The 18,825-nt window shown below is 43.1% G+C and overlaps 1 protein-coding gene across 2 annotated transcripts in view; it reads right to left on the bottom strand.

Annotated features, from left to right (window-relative positions):
• MAMDC2 (MAM domain containing 2) overlaps positions 1 to 18,825 on the bottom strand; it is a 162,861-nt gene that overhangs the window by 90,404 nt on the left and 53,632 nt on the right. The gene's annotated exons all lie outside the window — the stretch shown is intronic.

Below are 18,825 nucleotides of genomic sequence, written 5' to 3'. Positions count from 1 at the left end.
AATATCTAAGAAAAATCACAGATTTCTATGGTTTGCCTAAAGTATGCTCACCTTCTGTGTCTCGCTTTACTAGTATCCTCTGTGGTTTAGTAAATCACTATATGAATATATATGGATAAGAAACAAAGATTCAAAAGGAACTGACATTTGTTGTGTTGTAGGCATGAGATTCTTGATGTGTGTTCTTCCCTCTTAATCCTGACGGATGATCTCTATCAGGCAGGAAATGCCACTTGACAAGGGAGGAAAGAGATTCACAAAGGTCGGTGCAGCAGTCCACAGTCACGGCGAGTGAACCAAGGTTGGGCTCCAAGTCCCTGCTTTCCGCGCCCCCCCCCCCCAACTGCCGCCTCCCACCGCTCCATGCTGCCTCCAAACATTTCCTAGACTCTCTTTATTAATTTATCTTTTCATAATTGTATTCATCTTCTTATAGCAGGAGGGCAAAGTTTTCTTCCTTTTCTTTATTGCGGAATCCTAGATGGACCGACGTTTCTAACGTGCAAGCCCATATGGGCTTTTCTACAAATACTCTTCATACTGATAACACAATAACCAGATTAACTTTTCTGTCATATCGCCTCGACTATAAAAGGCTTTTTACATAGTTTTATAAAATTAGGGTATGCCTTATAGTTGATCTATAGTAGTATACCTTCCACCACCTGCAAAGGATGTTAGCAAACCAGAGGTTAGAATCAATGCATGCAGAATAAGATATTTGCACCTGCACTTGGATTAGTGACAGAGGACGGAGACCCCACAATCTTGGGCTCAGAGGACCCCAGCCAATATCTCCTATAGTTACTGCTGGGGTGTGGGGTCTGGGGCAACAAGGAGCCACTCAGCATGAGGGCAGCACCGGCTCATAAGTACAAGGCACAGCCCAGAGTTTCAGCTCAGCGTCCTGGTAAGTATTTATTCGCTTGCATTGAGGAGAAGGCACTATGTGCACATCCATTTGCGGGCTGGGTTGGACCCCTACGTGTCAGACAACAGGTGCTCTGTACTGCCCAATGTAAGCAAGTCTGCCAGACTTCCAGTCTCCCTGCTGCATTAGAAAGGGTCTCTCTACAGAGTTTTGCGAAGCAGATCTCCAGGAAATGTTTTAGATGGGAATGGCTTCTTTCCTCCCCTCTCGTTGCCAGGTCCCTAATAATGACACAGTTTCAGGAAACTCCTCATTCCCATTCAGCAAAACTGCTCCCAATCCCTGGCTTTCAGTTATCTGCCATGCATAGACATGAATGAGCTCTAAGAGGTATGCACTTAAGCCTAAATCCCCCCAGACAGCAATGCACTGATTTTTAGTGTGACTTAAAAGGCAGGACATGGTTCTGAAATGTAATGGAGAAAATGATCTATAATTGAGAAGAAGGGACTGGCATTCACAGTCCTATTTTGGTCCCAACTGGTAAGAAAGCCCTCCCAGAATGAATCCTCTGGTATAGCAGAGGCTCTCGTGATGGGGAACGTCTCAAATTCTGCTTTGCTTACGGAGAAAGGAAGCCTGCATTTCAACAGCAGCAGCAAACTGTCAGAGGCTTCAGGGCCATCCCGGCACCCAGGGCTGGGATGGACCCTTTTTCCTGCCCTGCAAGTTGACTTTTCCTGGTATCCATTTATAAGTAAGAATTTCCCCTTGGTACCAGGGGAGCCACAGCCACGCCTCTGAGTGCAGGAAACTAGAAACTTCATGTGTGGGGTTGCAAGCGAGCTTGCTGTGCAATAGTGCCCCGGGGAAGGTTTTATTCCCTCCACTGCCACTTGGCATTAAAATGGAAGACAACTGTGAGGCCCAGGTTGGACTCACGGAATGTAGAGTGTGACCATCAACTGGCAACACGAGTCCTGGTCCTGGGAGAAGGCCATGGGGACAGGTGGGGTCTCGCTTCTTCCTCTAAGTGACTCAGCATCTTCTCCCGCTTCTGGGGTGTCTGGCCTGAGGGCAATTTCCACAGGGAGGCTGTGGCACCTTTCACTTTCGAGGTGCTTTGCGTATAAATCAGATGGGAGCGGCATTAACGTCTCCGACTCCCCTGGGTTGCAAAATGCTTTCTGCCTCGGGACTCCTCGATACCCTCTCTCTGTAGGTTTTTGCTCCTACCTCCCACCTGCTCTTCCCACGCATCTCCTTGGGACCGGCCTACCCTCGTCTCTTAAGTGCGTGCATTCCCCTGGGTCTGCGTCTGGTGTCTCTACTCCGATGAGTCTTTTTCCCTGTAGCAGGAGCTTCTAACTGCTTGCCCCCCATCCGTTCTCTCCTGCTTCCTCTCTGAAGAGCCCTGGTTTGATCGGGGCTGGTGCTGTCCCCAACCAGGACATTGCCACTGCCATGCCACCCTTGCATGTAGAGGTGGCCCATGACAAAGTTCCAGACGGAGATGTTAGAGCACTTCGCTGGATGGGGTTTCCAGGAACGTTCCTCTAAAGACAGGCCCGACGCAGTTGGCTTCTCCTTTCGTCCCTCCTTTCCTCCTCCTTCCCATCTGAGGTGTGGGTGCCATGGGCTGCAGCTGCAGGACCCATTTGTTTATTTATATTTTTTAATTTTGAGAGAGAGAGAGAGAGAGAGAGACGGTGGGGGAGGGGCAGGCAGAGAAAGGAGATAGAGAATCCCAAGCAGGCTCCATGCCGTCAGGGCAGAGCCTGATGTGGGGCTCGATCCCACCAACAGTGAGATCATGACCTGAGCTGAAATCAAGAGCCGGACGCTTAACTGCCACCCAGGGGCCCCACGCGGTGGCCACATAAACCCAGGAGATCACTGAGGTGACCGACTCATCCTAGTTAGCCTGGGACTTTCCTGGTTTTGAAACAGAAGGTCTCGTATCCTGGGAACCCCCTGAGTCCCAGGCAAGCTGACACAGTCGGTCCCTTTAGCAGGCAGCCTGAGGATGGGAGTCGGTGCTGTGGTCCTGGCACAATCACCGGAGGACCTCGATTCCTGCCCACGCTGTGGAGTCTGCAGACCAGTCTGGACTTTCTGCCTCTGTGCTTCTCATTAGGAAGGAGAGAAGCAAATGCAAGTTTAAACCCCTGTTATTCATCCAGCTGTTTCTGCTACAGTCCCTTTCAAGCACCTGTTGGATTTACACCCGTGACTTCCAGCTTCATTTCTCTACAGGTGACTCCCGAATCTATGTCACCAGCCGGATCCCACATTACCTTCCAGACTCGTGTGTCCAACCTCCTGGTGGGCATCTCTGCTTGGACACAAACCCATTCTCTGTTACCCCCCAATCCTGCTCTTCCTCTGAGTTCCAAATCACAGTGACTGGAGCCCCTGGCTACCCAGTGACCAACCAAGAAATCTCAGCACCTTCACTGATTCCTTCGTCCCCCTTCTCCAAAATTCTACCAGTCTTGAGGACTTAATTTCCTAAATGTATCTCAAAGCCATCCATTCCTCCAGGTCCCCTCTCTGGCACAAGTTTAGAACACCCTCTTCCGTCTGGATTATTGGAATAGCCTCCCAGTACATCTCCCTGCTTCAGTCTTGCCCCATGCAAATCTGATCGCCAAGCAGTAGCCAAGGTATTATTCTACGATGCCGAATTGATTGTATCACTTTCTGGCCTAAAATACCCAAGGGAACCCCACACTGTCCTTGATATAAGGCCCTGCTGTTCTGGCTGTCATAGTTAACCACCACATCCCTATCGCAGTGTACACAGCAGCACAGGATTTCTTCTAGCTCCTCTAAGCTAAGGTGCCACACTCTCTTCCTTCCAGGCCTTCTTACGTGGTGTTTTCTTCACCTACGATACTCTTTCATCTCCCTTTCTTCATACATTCCACTCTACCACCCCTTGCCTCCTTTCCTAACTTACACCTACACTTCATTAAGGTCTCTGCTTCAGAGAGCCACTCGGTACAGTTGTGCAATGCACAACCTGGACAACTGTCCATGGTGATCCTATTTAGATACAGCTTTTTCCAGGCAGCATACTTGTCCGTATTGCTCCCTAGGTTTTAAGCATATCCTACCTATCTGCCTAGGTGATCTCTACATTTTTAAATAAATGAATAAACTCCTTCCTGATGATAGATTTCTTTCGTTATGTTTACATATAAAGGATACATTGAAAGTCTTTTTTATGATGGAGATGTCTCATTAGGCATGAATTTCATAACAATTACTCAATTTACCATTATTTTAGGAAATATGGTATTTAATGTGAGCTGTAAGTTCAATGGCAACTCACACGACACTTAATGTCTTCATGTATGCTCCCACCGTTAACTTCCTGAAACAGAAATTCTCATTATGTCAAGATACACAAAGAATTGTTAAAACACACAATTCTTTGTCCTTCTGGAATGCAGGGTTTAGGGGAGGCATTCAGAAAATGTTTCAGTATGTGACATTTCTAGATTCAAGAGACCTGGAGTTTTATCAGCTTCCAATTTTGAGGAGTGCCAAAGTGCAGAGATCAGCGCTACATGGGGAAGTGATGAGGTCAGCATTGCTTAGACGCCTTAAATGCCATTTTCGTTCCCCCTGACAACGGGGAAATTATTCTCATATCCTGGCTAACACTGCAAAAGGAGGCTTAGAAGATTACAAAGCATTAACCCTGGCAAAAGTAAAAACAAACGCCAGCAGGCAATCTCCAGTGTAAACAATCTACCAACATTGGAAACCACTACCACAGATGTTGGCTCCACCCTCCTGCGTAGGGTCTGGGAAGGGCACAGATTTAAACCCCACTGGCCCCAGTGGCAGTTTAAGAAGAGAAGTTTACCTTAGCAACCGTCAACAGAAAACCAAACCATGAAGTAAAAGGTCATGGGATATCTGGAAAGGGAGTGCCACTTGATACAATATTTAACAAATAACTATGAAAATATAAGAAAAGGCTGCATTATCTGATAGTGTGTTCTACCAAAAATCAGTTTCTCAGAGCACGTTTTCCGCGACACGACTTGGCCGGGCGGGGAAGATATTCCCTGCAAAGTTAGAAAGGTCCTTCTAGGGGCGCCTGGGTGGCTCAGTCAATTGAGCGACCGACTTTGGCTCAGGTCATGATCTCATGGTCCGTGGGTTCGAGCCCCGCGTCGGGCTCTGTGCTGACAGCTCAGAGCCTGGAGCCTAGTTCAGATTCTGTGTCTCCCTCTCTCTCTCTGCCCCTCCCCCACTCATGCTCTGTCTCTCTCTGCCTCAGAAATAAAAATTAAAAAAAAAAAAAAAGAAAGAAAGGTCCTTCTATTTAAGATAAAGGAAATATGTCAGGGAGACCCCGGCTAACCGAATTCACTCGGCAGGTCTCCTGAGTGCACCTGGAAGGAGAAAAGTCTCCTTCTTCCATGGAATATGTGTTCACTTACAAGGAAATTTTCTTATTTTGATTTAGAAGAGACTCCAACCCTCTATCTTACCAGTTTCGCTGCTAACGCTGCTGAGGAAAGAACTGGATGTTTTTGCTCACGCATATGCAAGGCAATTTTGGCAAACAAAAGAGTTATACACATTTCAGCTTCCTCGGAACCCGAACGAGATAGGAGTGCCTGTGAAAATTTGACTTCAGTACAGGTAAATAAATACATCTGAATTTAAAAACACTTTAAATATATATTTTTTACATAAAAATAGACAACATACTTTTATTTGCACTTTCTCATTTCAGTTTTGGCATTTTATGCCTATTGTAAAGTATAAAGGCAAGTAGGAACAAGAATATTCAACGTAAAAGGAAATACAGCTATACAGGTGAACACATTTCTTTTTGTTGTATTATGGAGAAGAAGCAACTTACAATGGTTCCAATGGTATACATAATAATAGGAAGAAGGGTTTAAATGAAAAGAAATCCCCAGGGCGCCTGGGTGACTCAGTCAGTAAGCATCCAACTTCTGCTCAGGTCGTGATCTCACAGTTTGTGGGTTCGAGCCCCGCATCAGGCTCTCTACTGACAGCTCAGAGCCTGGAGCCTGCTTCAGATTCTGTATCTCCCTCTCTCTCTCTGCCCCTCCCCTGCTTGCTTTCTGTCTCTCTCTCCCTCTTTCTCTCTCAAAAATGAACATTAAAAAAAATTTTAATGAAAGAAAACCCCAGAATATGTTTTAAATGAATGATCTCATTGGGGTGCCTGGGTGACTCAGTCATTTAAGCATCCAACTCTTGACTTCGGCTCAGGTCATGATCTCATGGTTCGTGAGCATGATCCCTGCATCAGGCTCTGTGCTGACAGCATGGAGCCTGCTCAGGATTCTGTCACCCTCTCTCTCCTCCCCCCACCCCCAGCCCGCTTGCTCTCTATCTTTCTCTCAAAATGAAAATAAACTTAAAAAAAAAAAAAAAGGGTTGCAACCTAAAAAAATAAAAGATAAACGGTGATCTCATCTAGATGTGTGGCTTTAAAATGTTTGTTTTTCAAACATAATTGAACACAGAACTTCATCTGTTAACAGAGCAAAGAGGAGTGGCCACTATTGCCAGGTGGGCTAAAAAGTTTTATACTATCATGTGTTGTCCAGGGCATTTTGCCTCTGAGGTCTGTTCCCTCCCAGTTAATCTCTTTCACAGGGGCCCACAACTTGTTCCGTGGGCCTGGAGATGGTTTAGAGACCCCAGACTTAGGCGGTCTTGGGTCTCTTGACACATTAACCAGAGCCACACCCTGTCCTGTCCACTCCAGATTCCTGCTGCCTCCATGCTTATTTTCCCGGGTTAGCAGTGTGCCTGGCCCCGTACATGAATGCGCCTTCTCTGTGTCTATGTAAGTAACCACACCCACACCGGCTGAGAAATCCTCATTTGTCAGATAATCTTCATCAAGTTCAAGAGCCAACATGCTCTCCACTCCTAAACCAGCAGTTCTCAGTCGTGGATGCGTCTTGGAATCTCCCAGGGAGGCTTAGACATGGGTCCACGTCCCGGGAAACCCCTCCATCCTGGGCAAACTGGGATGGTTAGTTAACTCTACTAAAAGCAGAAATTGTAGCCACCCCCCCCCACGTGGCTCCAAAGTCAAACAAGGCTTGAGAAGCACTCTTGTTATGTTTGCTCTTTTCTTTTGGTTCTACCACTGCTGAACCTCAGTCAGACCATGCAGGCAATGATGTCAGGGTCTGTGTCTATTTTACTGCACCCCCCCTCCCCTTATCTCCAGTGCCTACTACATATTAGATGTTCAAGAAATATCAGCTAAATGAATTAAGCAGTACATCCTGCCATACATTCACCTAAGGTTAAGACGGCTTAGGGGCTTCTGGGTGGCTCAGTCGGCTGAGCGTCAGAATTCAGCTGAGGTCATGATCTCACAGCTCAGGGTTTGAGCCCCATGCTGGGCTTTGCACTGACAGTGTGGAGCCTGCTTCAGATTCTCTGTCTCCCTCTCTCCCCACCTCTCCCCCACTCTCACTCTTTCTCTCAAAAATAAATAAACATTAAAAAAATTAAATATTTAGAACATGCATGTGATGATCTTATAAAAAAGATGGCTTAAAATAAAGGCAACAAATTTAAAGCCAATAACAATAAACACTGACAAAGAAGTCCCTGTTAATATATTTTAGAAGTCCTCCTTAAATATGAAAATAAATGTAGGGCTCTGTGCCCAAGGCATATAAGAAATCACAGCAAAGTTGACAGAAAAACAAGGCAGTGGCTTTCAGTGAGTTGTTTGCTATGGAGACTAAGGTTTTGAGAATAATAACATGGAGAGTAACTGCGTTTATTCCTTATAACTTCAGAGCAGGTAACTATTCACAAAGCACAGGGGCCTATTTAAGCCTCACAGCAACCCCACGATATAGCTGGAAACTTGTTATCCTTTATTTCACAGATCAGGAAAGCTGCGCTCAGAGAAAACACACAGCCTGATGAGCAACTGGTTCCAAGTCCCACTTGGATCGCCAGATTAAGCAATTCAGAGTACTGAAGTATGTCCCAAATATTGCATGGGACACACTTATACTAAAAAAAAAAAAAAAAAAAAAAAAATTATTTGTCATTTATCTGAAATTTAAACTGAAGGAGGCTTCCTCTATTTTACCTGGCAATGCTAGGCTCCAGGCCAATTCTCTATGAAAAGAGACTATTTGATTTGAGGATCACACTGTACCCTCCCAGATAAAGGGCGGAGACGTGGTTCTTCCTCCTTTCCAACCCTTTGTGATTAGGCCTTCCAGAAGGTTCCACACATCCTAGCCTGTGGATGTGTGCCTTTCTCCAGGACAGCAGTGGGTCAAGCTGAGTCAGGAAAGGAGTGGCAAAGGTTGTCATGAGTGAAATCTCTCAGGGTTCCGGGGCCACATCCATGTGGACTCAATTAAAAACAATTATTATTACTATTTTTTGAATACATAATGGTACATAATTGAAAGATATAAGATAGTAAAGTTTCTGCACAGCAAAGGAAACCATCAACAAAATGAAAAGGCAAACTACTGAATGGGAAAAAAATATTTGCAAATCATATATATTGGATAGAGGTTAATATCTAAAACACAGAAGAACTCCTACAACCCAATAGCAAATAAATAATCCAATTTAAAAATGGGCAGAGGATCTGAATAGACATTTTCCCAAACATTAAGATGGCCAACAGACACATGAAAAAAAAAAGCTCAATATCACTCATCATCAGGGAAATGCAAATCAAAAACCACAATGAGGTCTCACCTCACATCTGTTAGAATGGCAAATATCAAAAAGACAAGAAATAACAAGTGTTGGCAAGGATGTGGAGAAAAGGGAGCCCTTGTGCACTGAACGTGGGAATGTAAATTAGTGCAGCCACTATAGAAAAACAGGGCATTGCACCAAGTGAAATAAGTCAGACAGAGAAAGACAAAAACCATATGATCTCACTTATATGTGGAATCTAAAAAACACCCAAGCTCATAGCAACAGAGAACGGATTGGGGGTTGACAGAGGTGGAAGAGGCCAGGGGTGGCGGCAGCACGAAATAGGTGAAGGAGGCCAAACGGTACAAATTTCCAGTTATAAAGTGAATAAGTCACAGGAATGTAACGTACAGAATGATAACTATAGTTAATTATACTGTGCTGCATATCTGAAAGTTGCTAAGAGAGTAGATCATAAAAGTTCTCATCACAAGAAAAAAATATCGTATAACCATATATGGTAACCCACGTTAACCAGACTTACTGTGGTGGTCATTCCAGGTTATATACAAATATCGAACCATTATGTTTTTACCTCTCTGTTAGCCATGAGGCTTGGAGGGATAGTGTGGCTGGTGGAAAGAACATGGGGTTTTTTGGTTTTTGTTTTATTTTAGAGAGAGAGAGAGCATGCACATGAGCAGGGGAGAGGGGCAGAAGGAGAGAGAGAATCCCAAGCAGACTCCAAGCTCAGTTACAGAGTCCAACATGGGGCTCTATCCCACAATCCTGGGACCATGACTTGAGCCAAAATCAAGAGTTGGATGCTCAACTGACTGAGCCACCCAGGTGTCCCAAGAACATGGTTTCAACGTCAGGTAATTCTCACTTTAAAAACTGAATAATCTCACACATGGGAAGCGTGTAACAATGGGCATAGTATGAATTCTCAATGAAGCATGGTCTCAGATTCCCTGTCAAATCATTTTACTAACTCCATCAAAACATTTTCTTATATTGAGGCCACATATATCATAGTTTTCTCAAATTCTATAATTTATGTACCACCTTGGGGTTTTGCTTTCTCTGTGTACTAATTATTTAATGTTTTTCTTAACCATACTCATGTCTAAAAATATAATATTTATTTTATAGGATTCCTTAGTAATACTGTCCATGAAATTTGGGAGTTGCTGTGCTGGTTCGTCTAGTACATTAAAAAATACATACAACAGGGGCGCCTGGGTGGCGCAGTCTGTTAAGCGTCCGACTTCAGCCAGGTCACGATCTCGCGGTCCGTGAGTTCGAGCCCCGCGTCAGGCTCTGGGCTGATGGCTCGGAGCCTGGAGCCTGTTTCCGATTCTGTGTCTCCCTCTCTCTCTGCCCCTCCCCCGTTCATGCTCTGTCTCTCTCTGTCCCAAAAATAAATAAATGTTGAAAAAAAAATTAAAAAAAAATACATACAACATGTTATATATTATACTTCATCAAAACTGGGAGAATATACATCATTATTTTTAAAAATACGGCATATGCCCCCAAAAAGAGTCTCAGGAACCACCACGGTATGCGTAGTTCACTTTGGGAAATGTTGATTTATGTGAGAATTAGTTATTATATTGTCATAACTAATTATTTTCAAGACTTGGAAACTAAGGTCCAGAGAGGGTGACAATTTGGATCAAAGTCAACTAGACAATCTAATGCAGAGGTGAGACAAGAACACAAGTTTCTGGACTTCCAGGTCCACGTTTCCATTAGCCTAAAATACCTCTAGTTGAAGCCTAAACTAAATCCTGCTGCAAAACTATAGGATTAACTCTGTGATACCCTAAACCAGTCTTGCTTTTCCACCACCGCTCATATTATTTCTTCACCTAGGAAACGAAGGGCAGCGTTTCCCTCCCAGAACACACCTGACAGTGTAAACCTGAGCGAGCCTCGCTATGCACCTTGCTCAGTTCGTTCCTTGCTTGGCATGTATAGACGTGCTTCCCCAGGGGGAATGGAATGCAGGAGAGAAGGCCAATCTGGGGGTGCCAACACTATGTACTGTTTAGACACTTTTCTGGAAGTTTTCTGACCTTGTTTCATCCACCCCCAACTAAACACTCTCAAGTGTATCAAGCTGAATCAAACCCTCTAATGGGATGTCTGGACATTTCTACCAATTGCCTCCAAAAATATGGGATATGTTTAAATTCTGTGTTTTTTAAAAAAGAATTAAAAAACCCCTATACTTTCTCTAATTGAGCAATGACAAAGTGAAAGAGTCCCTAATAGAGGGGAGTCCGGGGTCCTACAGAAGCAGCAGCAAGGCAGACAGCTCTGTGGCGAGTAGTCTTGCGTCTGGTTCTAAGAATCAGCCTCAAAGGCTAACCAAGAGTTGAAGATGTTGAGGTAGATGCATGTGGCTTTTACCTTCGAGCATCCATTCCCTCACAGCTCTGGTTAAGAGTATCCTTTGTTTTTTCCTTGGGGAATCTGCCCTTCCTTAGTTTCAGCCCAAATGGTTTGAGCAGGACTGACCCCAACCCATCCTCCAGGAGTCCCACATGGCCCAGGCCTGACCCATCAGGTCCTTCAAGTCCTTTGGCCACAAAGGTTGCTTAGGAGTGAGCACATGGACCAACTCAGGTAAATGAGGCTCAATTAGAAGAATTTTTTTAAGTTTATTTATTTATTGGGGGGGGGTGCAGAGAGAAAGAGAGAGAGAGAATCCCAGGCAAGCTCCACACTGTCAGTGCAGAGCCCAATGCGGGGCTTGAACCCACAAACCATGAGATCATGACCCGAGCTTAAGTCAGATGCTTAACTGACTGAGCCATCCAGGTGCCCCCAAGCTCTTTTTCTCTAGGAACCATTAACTGTAAGAATGTTGGATGCCTCACCCGTCAGGGTCCAGGAGGAAGACCCACCAGAATGCAGCCAGTACAACAGAAGACAGAACCAAGAGAAATGAAGAGAAGGAGATTGAACTGGATGGCATTTTTTTTTTAAAGCCCCTAGTGGCACCTGAAGCCAGATATCCCTGAACTTTTAATTTGCATTGGGTGATAAGGTCCTTTAGTTGAAGCCAGTTTGAATTAGAGTATGTTTTATTCAGTTGGGGACAAAAGAGCCCCGTCAATCAGAAGTCAGAGTGAGTACATGATATGCTCCTTTCAACCATGAGGAAACAGGGAAAGGGGAAGAGAGGAGGCAGAGGGCGTGAATTGGACAGTAGAAGGTAGTCAGAGAACATTTTCTTGTCTCAACATCGCCCCTACCTAGTTGTGTGGTCATGAACAGTGAGTTAACCTCCCCAAGCTTCAGTTTCCTCATCTGTGAAGTAAAGAAAGTGGACAATCAGTAGTTCTCAAACAGATCTCTGTGGAGCCCCAAAGTACCTCAGGCAATGGGGACCAGGTTCCCAGACTTTCATTCTGTGAAACTCACTTCCTTTTATCTATATTATGTGACAGACTCTCTTACAAGATTTTATTAGAAGAATGGGTTCTACTGGTAAACCAGATTCGTTGACTGTTCTGGTTCTGTTTATACTAAGGTCTAAATTGAGTCAAAGCTCATCTGGGGCCAGTAAGCATGTGGTGCCTCTATCCTAAGAGTTGGGCAGAAGCCATGGTCAAGAGCTCAATCCCAGGAGGGGTTGTTAGCTTCACACAGACATAAAACATTGTTAATGGCAATGATCTGCATCCCTAACCCTAAGAACAGTCTTTGAGATGGGGGTCAGTGGTCATACAAGGTACTGGGAAAAGGAACAGGGATGGTTCCAAATAGTCATTAGCTCTGCTTTAATGCCAACATAAACACCATTGCTAACATGCAAGGCAGGCAATCTCTGCATTGCTAGAGAACAGAGGGTGGTGCGCTTGGAGGTTTGTTTCTTTCTTAAGACAGTGTGATCATTGTAGAAGAAGCTGAAAAAACAGAGAACTTGTTATACAGTCACTTGCACAACACCTGGTGTGTGTCCACAGTGCTCAAGTTCATGTGGATTTGCTTTTTCTTATGGAGACAACATACACATTGTAGTGGAAATGGGATGAAACAAAGATCCATATGAAAGCCCATGAAAGCATTTCTATGGAAGCGTTAAGTTATGATGATTACATTAAAAATATATTAGCTTGCAGGCAATTTTTGACATTGTATGAGCACATGGACCAACTCAGGTAAATGAGGCTCAATCATGAGATTTTGGAGTGCTCCAAATCTTTAAAGAATATATCTTTAAAAATACATTTTAACACCAATTGCTAGAATGGGTCATCCACTGCTATAGTCAAAATTATTTTCTTTTCTTCATTTCAGGTAACAATTGCAAATATGACTAAAATCTGTATAACAAATATGTGTTTCAAGAATAATATTGATCTTGCCAACAGAAGCTGAATATTTATTTTAACAAATATGCTGAATGATAATAAGTGAAAAGTGAAAATTATTTCTCTATTTGTCCTTCTAGTCTCTGTATAACTAATGTCTTTCTTATTAGAATACTGTTTTTTTTTTCAATAGTATTTTACTCAGGCAATTTATATTAATACAAAAATAAAATCATACATATTTTGAGGTTTAATTTCTCTTGTTGATTAACTCCTGATTTCTATCACTTTGCTGACATACACTATAGAGACACAAAACCCAGAAGGGGACAGGGTGAGAAAGGATAAGAACTAAGACTAGGCAGAGTCAAGATAAGATACAGGCAAAGGGTCAGTTGAGGGCAAGCTATGAATGCGTCACAACACATCTCAGGATTTGGAAGCAAGTAGCGGTCAGGAAGAATCCAAATTGGGAAGGACAGATGGTTTTAGGATTAGACAAATGCAAAAGGCTGAGGCTCAAGATAGCCAGAAATATATGTCAACACTTGGGACAAAATAGTCATACATCTACCGGATGATGGGGAGTTTCAGACAGCACCTTGGATAGCTCCCTGGACAAGAGGTGCTCTGACAAAGCTAAGACCCTAACAAATGATGGATCTTATCTTCTACACCCCAGAATTCCCAGGTGGTACCACCCCTGATGGAATGAACTTGATCCCTGGAGCCTTGGGGAGCCAGATGCAATATTCCACTTGAAGGTCTGACTTAAAGCCCTAGGGATGATATCTATGGCCCTCAGTAATAGGCTTCTTGGTGATGGAGTGGGGTGTACGAAAAGTATCATCTTCCCAATCTTCAGATCATTTGCTTTCCAAAAGCCTATCCCACTTAATTTGGGACCATAAGTTCATCATGGGACCAACAGTGCTATGAACAATAAAGGTCCTGTGGTACAGTTTTAATGTGTTAATGTTCACCTTTGATTTCATGTTGTCCCTTTTGAATGCCTATACTTGAAGATTAGAGGAAGTGAGATATAGGGAATTATGTATTTGTTAGCTATAATGAAGGCTTATATTAAAACAAATTTAATTTTCCAATTATTACAACTTCAGAGTTCATGACAGTAACAAAATCCCTGGGTGTGACTTTCATGCAGTCATCTGTTGCCAGACTTTATTCCCCTCTGACCAAGTACTATTAATAGCAGAGGAAAGTTTGCTTCAGTTGACTCTTCAGTTGACTCTTTAAATCCAAAGTCTCTTGGATTTAAAGATAACATTATCATTTATCTCAAAGTTCTTTGGCTGTATTTGTCTATGGTATCAGTAGATCATAACAATAATTGGAAAACCAAACTAATTTCAAATGGTTTATTCACTAAATGAAAACATGACATTAAGATTAGTAATCTAGTGGGGCACCTGGGTGGCTCAGTCCGTTAAGCATCTGACTTCAGCTCAGGTCATGATCTCATGGTTTGTGAGTTTGAGCCCCATGTCAGGCTCCATGCTGACAGCTCAGAGCCTGGAGCCTGCTTCAGATTCTGTGTCTCTCTCTGTCTCTCTGTCCCTCCCCTGCTTGTTTTTTCCTTCTCTCTATTCTCAAAAATAAATAATAAAAATTAAGAAAGATTATTAACCTAGTGAATAGGACATTTTTATAGATTAATCTAGGAAAAGAATCAGGTATAAGGAAGAAAAAAACCAGGTTGTAAGTGAGTAATGGTTGGGCATGGAGAGGGGTAGTAACGGAGACCAGAGTCACCTATCCAATGTGTGATTGTGACCATGGGGAGCCCAAGACACGATGATGTGGTCCCAGCTCTGAGATCCACAATATTTACTGAGCATCTACTCTATATCAGGCAGTGTTCTAAATATCCTGGAGATAGAGCTACAAGCAAAAAAGGTGTTCATGGCATTATTTACTCCTTTCTTAAGTCAGGTCCGCCATGTCTGAGAGCTGTCTGTGTGATAACTCTTCAAAGACTGTGGCCAAGATACAACACAAGGTGGTGGCCAAATAGGAGGTGGGAAGCTCAGATCTGGCGGTGGGGCAGGGAGCATGAAAGACCTGGGTAAGAGAATTAGGGGTTGTAAGTCCCCCACTTCACAAAACCAGCCTCTCATTATATATATTGAGATTGTGCCAGGAGAAGAGAACAGGGTTCCAGTGGGTATTTTGAAGTCAGGGGAGAACTTAATATATTAGAGGAGACATGAGTTGGTTTCTTTGTATGTGTTTTTTTTAACATATATCACAAAATATTCGCTTTAGAAAAAACCTGAGAAATCACTAAATGCAAACCCCTCTTTCTTTTCTTTTATTAAAAAATATTTTTAAAATATTTATTTATTTTTGAGAAAGAGAGAGAGAGAGAGAGAGAACATGAGCGAGGAAGGGGCAGAGAGGGTGGGAGACACAGAATCTGAAGCAGACTCCAGGCTCTGAGCTGTCAGTGCAGAGCCCGATGCGGGGCTCGAACTTACCAACTGTGAGATCATGGCCTGAGCCAAAGTTGGATGCTCAACCAATTGAGCCACCCAGGCACCCCACAACCCCCTCCTTCAACTCTTCCTAAGTCTCTCAGCTAACTAGCAGGAGAGCCAGAACACGCTCATCTGTACTGGAATGGAAGCAAGATGTTCCTCTGTGTGACTTCCACGTTTGAATTGTGTCTGGCTAAAGAATCTCCCTAATAACAACACATAGCTGGTTTCACATCAGCAAATATAAACTGGAGGGACTACAGGGCAGTCGTCCCAGTGGTTTCCTCAGGTCCCCGACAGGCTGGGCTTTGGCTGGTGATGAGGGGAGAAGACAAAGGAAATCGTGGGTAAGGAGGAAAGAGAAATGAAGCCAAGGGGCTGGAATGCAAGGCCTGACCTGGATCTTGCCAGCCTCTTTCATTGAGAAATACCATCCTTGTCTTCAGCTGCAACTCCCATCTGCCTGCTGATTGTTACTGCTCTTTAATACGAAAGACTGGCATAATACGACAGACAGGACTTGCTCTGGTTCAGGAGACATATCCATGCAGGACAAATTTCACTGAATGATGGAGCCCTTTATTGTTTTGGTTATACAACAAAAACAAACAATATTTTTTAAAAGCTTTCAAATGTGCACAATTTCCAAAAATTCAGCACAAAACAAGTATAATTTTGTAAAACTAGAATTATAGAATCCCTTAGATACACACTTTAAAATGAAAATATTGAATTGTATTCTTTTTTTTAGAGAGAGAGAGAGAGAGCATAAGCAGGGGAGAGGGGCAGGGGGGAGAGGAAGAGAGAGAAAGAGAAAGAGAAAAAGAAAGAGAGAGAGAGAGAGAGAGAGAGAGAGAGAGAGAGAGAGAGAGAGAGAGAGAATCTTAAGCAGGCTCCATGCTCAGCACAGAGCCCAATGTGGAGCTTGATCCCACGACCCTGGGATCATGACCTGAACCAAAATAGAGTGGTACACTCAACCAACTGAGCCACCCAGACACTCCTGAATTATATTCTTTACTGCTAAACCATCAATGGTATGGTATGAATACATAGAGACAGAGGAGGGTAATAATGGGCAAACCAACCATTCACATCTTAAAATTGTTCTCATTCTTGGGGAAAGACAATCACAGCCACTACTCACTTCCATGGTTTTCAAAACTTGGTCACACTGGCTATTTTGGATTCTGACTTTACCAATAAAGTTTCCTTTTTGTTCACTTACTCCTTGGTGGGGGATACGAAGAACTAAGATAAACACGCTTTGAAATTTTATTGATAATAATTAGTGTCTCTTGGAATATTCCTATTGTAGCCTTTTAAAAAATATATTTTTTGCCATTTCCAACATTCATCTGGTGAAGGGAGGTTGGCATTCATTAAAAAGTTCCGATTTGCTGGTGGCGTTGTATTAAGTGCCAAGAATGAACCAGGTAGAGGAAATTGCTTCTTAAGCTTCCAGGTTTGAAAGAAAGGGAACTGCTTCTCTTCCATGAAAAATATCTTCTACAATTGGCACTATTCTCCAACGAGCCCTCCAAGCGTAATCATGCCAGAGACAGCCCCAAACCTGTGCTAAGTCACAGAGCAGTCTCTTTAGACACAAGGCTGCAAGAGCTCTTGACTTGCCTTTCAGATAAAGAGAAGCCCAGCCACCATCTAAAATCTTGGATTAAAAGACAAAAAATATATGTAAAAAAAAAATACCCTAATGCTTTTTGAGGGTAAAAGATAATACTACTCCAATCAGAAACTACTGAAGCAAAAGCATAAAAAGAAGCCCAGTGACATCAGATGAGAGAACATACTTTCACCAACTTTTCTACTGTGTGAATTAGACTTAACTTCCATGAGAAGATTACAGGAGACTAAAGCGAGGCTTTTGAAGAAAGCTATCCTCCCAGTTTTTTACCTAATGAATTTGCAACCCGGAATAAGCAACCATTCTAATTCATAGTGCTTTCTATAGTTTATAGGAGACTGCTACCAATACTGTCTTATTTGAGGTGGCCATGACCACTGCATGTTCTCTACAGCTTACCACTTCATACTCTGTATCAAGAAGCCAGGTGGAAAGTGCTATAACCATTTATCCGTATCTTTGCATTTGGCCCACCCATTAGGCTAAGCCACACCCAGCTCATGGACCTCTGTGGAGCTGGGACAGTCTGGTATGTTCAGGCAGGATCCCTTTTATTTTGCCTGGAAATGAGATCACAAGTAAGAGCAGGGAGCACAGGCAGAGAGGGCAATAGGCAAGTATGAGGTGAATCAATTTCAGTGGCTCAGCCTACTTAAGTATTCCTGGGAGAAGGTGTCAAGTTTCCAAGATCCTCCAGGAAAAGATGACCGTTTGAAGGTTGTTTCTCTCAGTGGATTGGGCCTGGGGCCAGGTCATGTGATGACATTTGCCAAATCTCTCCAGGAGCTTCTACAGCCTTCAGGAGACCAGCTGAAGTCTTGATGGCCACCAGGAGACTCAGGAGGACTGAGAAATGATAAGGAAGTGGCGTTGTTCTTAAAGATTTTTAATTTGTTTCCAAACTGTATTGCTACTGATTTATCTGTGGAAATATGGGTTGTGTGGATACATACACAAGAATCATACTACACTATCAACTGATGAATGCATAAAGAAGATATGGTATATATATATATATATATATATATATATATATATATACACACACACACACATACACACACATACACGATGGAATATTACTCAGCCATCAAAAAGAACGAAATCTTGCCATTTGTCACAACACGGATGGAACTAGAGACTATTACGTTAAGTGAAATAAGTCATTCAGAGAAAGACAAATACCATATGATTTTACTCATATGTGGAATTTAAGAAAAAACAGATGAACCTAGGGAGAGAAAAAAAGAGAAAGGCAAACCAGGAAACAGACTCTTAACTATAGAGAACAAACTGAGGGTTCCTGGAGGGGAGGCATGGGGTAAATATGTGATAAGCGTTAAGGAGGGTACTTGCTGTGATGCACGCTAGGTGCATATGTTAAGTGATGAACCACTACATTCTACTCCTGAAACTATTATTACACTGTACGTTAACTAACAGGAATTTAAACAAAAACTTGAAAAAAAATCATACTATAGACTAACTCACAAGATGAAAAATTAGAGTTTTATTTCTATCCTGCATAGTCTTTTGTACACAGAAACATGGCAGGATGCCCACAACATATAAGGTATTATAAGCTCATCCCATGCACAGGGCAGGAAAGGACAATTCCTCCCAGGTCATCAATCACAATGACACATAAAAAACCAGAGTCACCGCCTCCATTCACCAGTTTGGTCACTCCCTCCCCCACAGAAAGGATCTTGTGGTTTTCCCTTGCTTTCAAGCCCAAGATAAACACCCTCAAGATCTGATTTAGCATCTATCACT

This window comes from Puma concolor, chromosome D4, assembly GCF_028749965.1.
Source record: "Puma concolor isolate L17-30 chromosome D4, mPumCon1.1.hap2, whole genome shotgun sequence".
NCBI classification, from domain to species: Eukaryota; Metazoa; Chordata; class Mammalia; order Carnivora; family Felidae; genus Puma; species Puma concolor.
Note: the sequence above shows the minus strand (reverse complement) of the source record. Positions and strands in the feature narration are given on the sequence as shown.